Source organism: Hetaerina americana, unplaced genomic scaffold (genome assembly GCF_022747635.1).
Source record: "Hetaerina americana unplaced genomic scaffold, ioHetAmer1.1.p SCAF_2, whole genome shotgun sequence".
NCBI lineage: Eukaryota > Metazoa > Arthropoda > Insecta > Odonata > Calopterygidae > Hetaerina > Hetaerina americana.
Genome location: NW_027286763.1, coordinates 10,521,535 through 10,524,435, shown reverse-complemented (window position 1 = coordinate 10,524,435; position 2,901 = coordinate 10,521,535).

Sequence of the window (2,901 nt, the reverse complement as noted above, 5' to 3'; positions counted from 1 at the left end):
TGGCTGTGATCATAGGAAATTCTTCATAAAAGTGAACATTCATTTCTTCGATTTTTTGTAACCTATCTAGTAGATTTAAGACTTCACAAGCATTCATGCAATATCACAGATGTGAATTAATTACAGGTATAACATTGATATGGCAATGTCTTCTTTCCAAAATGTGCTCATTGTCACGGGTTGAAAAGTATTATAGATAAAAGATATATTGGTATGTAATGTCATTACAGTTTTCTGTTGGTGATTAACTTCTATTTCAGGCAACATTTTTTAAGGCGAATTTTGCTTTTTTATTTTACATTCATTGTTCAATTGCTTCTGTTGCCATGTTGTATAAGGTAGTTGTTGAAATTGGAATAAATGAAGTCTTTTGGGCACATTTATGTATGTATTTTCATTCAAAATATCCTATCCTTACAACAATGAAACATGAGTTACAAGATGAAGGATTGGGTGGAAGGGGTCGGGAGCTTACTGAGGGAGTCTGGGAAGTGGAAGGGATGATTCTATGCTTTCAAATTATTATAATATGGAATGCTGCATGAAGCCAAAGACAGCATTTTCTCATATTTAAACCTGCAGTAGAGATAAAGTAGATTTCGATGCACTTAGACTATGGTTACAGAAATAATTAATACTTTTTAATTCCTTCCATCAATAACCCACAGCTATTAGGTCTGTTTGTCTTACCTCTGTTCAAGGTCCACGGCTGCAACTGATCAGATGTTTACAAATTACTCTTTCCATGACCTAGGAAAGCAGCTGGGATAATTGAATTGATATTCGTTAGTACACAGTCTTACAACTTACGCGAAAATATCAATTCCAACACCAACAAGTTATTCCCATGGGCCATTATTTCACTAAGAAAAGGATCAAAACTGGGCTAATGTACACTCTGCTAGTTCCCCTACAATAATTCTTGGTCAACTGTAATGAGTTCCTCTTCATCACATGGCCATGATAAATAAGAAACATTCATTATCTCAACACGCAAAATACCAGAGGAATTAGAGAATCAAAATCTACCTTGCCGAAAATTCAATCTATAAATTGGTATGTATACCCAGAATACCCATGTAAATATGTACAATTATAGGGTTTATAAAAATATAAAAATAACACAACAAAATTCTGTTCTGTTCATCTGTAAAAGTTACATGATACCTTGGATGCTGGCATATATTTCAAGAGTGCCAGAAGAATGACACTAAAAACCTCCACTAGTGATATTTATGTGATACTCCGAATGAGAGTTGAGGTGGTGTGGGGTTTATAATATGTCTTAATGGTGTTTTTTGTAGAATTTGCATTTTCAAGTGATATCTTCCCTTCCCTCTTCCCTGAGCTCAAAATTTTCCCCGGTGGACAGATATTCTCTTCAAACAAAGAACTAAGAGCCGAAGTAGACGGGTATTTTGCAAACCTGAAGGAATTTAATTTTCAAGATGGGATTAAGACATTGGAACATAGTTGGACCAAGTGAATAAGTGTACAAGGAGGCTACACTGAAAAATAAAAAAGTTTCACTGAAGTAAGTCGTTTATTTCTATTCCATTCCAAGAACCTTTCACATTACACTCGTACTAAACAGCTGACATGGAATTCCAGATAGTTTTCTCATCTCCTCCTGTGGTTTGCAGGATATGCATGTAACGGTTTGAAAATAAATTTTATAGACGGTGTTATAATAAGTTAATGAGATGTAAGGGGATCGAGATGGTGCGGGGGCTAACGTACTGGCTTCCCACCCTGAGGGCGCGGGTTCAAATCCCGGCGGTGTTGAATATTTTTCAGAGGTATCTTGATCCCTACTTGAGGTGCTTTGTGGAGGGCACTTTGAGTTAGTACGCCGTCCGTCGGATGGGACGTTAAGCCGCGGACCCCTTGGCGCCTTTCGTAAAGAGTAGGCTAATGCCGACGCCGGGTTTCTCTCCACCCTTCATCCTTTCCTGTCCTTCCCCTATGGCGCAAATGACCTTAGCTGTCGGTCGCCTCCCCTCAAAACTACTACTATGAGATGTAAACTGGAGAGATCATCATCATAAGGTTGACAGAGTAAAGCCCTTCAAATCTTAAACTTGAATCCTATTTCTCCTCGGGTGAACTCAAGTATTTTCCATTCTCAAAGCTCCTATTGTACCATATCATACTGTCAATCATGTGGCAGCTGGGCTACTACCCTTGTTCATTCCTCTCATAAAATAATGGCACCAGTTGTTAGTGCTCACATTCTTTTGTCTTCCATCCTGAAAGAAGTGTGAAGTAAGCAAAAGAGACAATCATAGACTTCACTCCTTGTCGCAACATGTGATGAAAATTGAGTCAAAATATGCTCTGTATACAATAAAACAAGAAAGATACCACCACATCAGAAAACCGTAGTCCAGATGCATACTGTAATGTAACAAAGAGTTGTCACTTCACAGGTTGTTGCTGTGTACATTTCTAAGTCCTTTTTGTTAACTGTCGTTGAAGAATGCGGGAAATATAGATGCATAGATATATAGAGTAACAAATGGAGAATTGGGTACCTCAGAGGGTGAGAAGCCAATGAAGGGCACTCAAAGGAAGAAGGAAATTCATTGGATGCATCTTAAGACACAACATCTTACTGAAGACAATAATTGAAGGAAAAAGATGAGGAGAATTATAGAGGAAGGCCATGGGTATACTGCAGAAAGCAGATAATGGAAAATTTTGGGGCAAGCAACTATGAAAGAAAGTGATTGGCAGGGAACAGGATATCAATTGTACAACTGCTCCAATCAATCTTTGGATTGATAACTTGTGATAACTATATTTGCTAATAATAAATACTATCAGTCACATTAATTAAATACATAACACGGAAATTGTAACATACAACTCTTTATTGCAAATTAATTAGGAAAAGTACAT